Here is a 596-nt window from a genome sequence, read left to right as displayed (position 1 = left end):
ATGTTCTCTTAGGAAGAAAGTTGTGAAAGTCATGGGAAATGACAAAATAAATATATACTAAAATTGTGAAATTTGGGAATAGACACTCTCTTGCTTGGGGATTCTTCCAATATCATGAAGTTTTGCCAACAAAACTTACGATACTAAAAGAATCTCCAAGCAAATTAAAGTCCATCATTATAAAGCTACCGAATAAGATTGGCCTCTTAAAAATCAGCAGTTATAGATCAATCAGTCTAACAAGCCATTAAATAATGATAATTCTTCGAGTAATTATGTCAGAAGCCAGAAATAAATTTCAATCAGAAATTAGTATTGAGCAATTTGGTTTTTGAAAAGGCAAAAATACAAGGAGTGCTACCTTTGGAAGGTGAATGATAACAGGAAGAGCTGAAAGATGTTTATGTAGCATTCATAGACTATGATAAGGCTTTTGATCGAGTGCATCACGAGGAGATATTTGAAGAAATGAAAGTATGAAATTTGATGGAAAAGATTCATGAATACTGAACAATCTACACTGGCAACAAGCAGCAACCATATCCGGGGAACAGAGTGATTGGGTACCCATTAAACGTGTGTGCGTCAAGGATGTG

Source organism: Penaeus vannamei, chromosome 2 (genome assembly GCF_042767895.1).
Source record: "Penaeus vannamei isolate JL-2024 chromosome 2, ASM4276789v1, whole genome shotgun sequence".
Taxonomy (NCBI): Eukaryota; Metazoa; Arthropoda; class Malacostraca; order Decapoda; family Penaeidae; genus Penaeus; species Penaeus vannamei.
Note: the sequence above shows the minus strand (reverse complement) of the source record.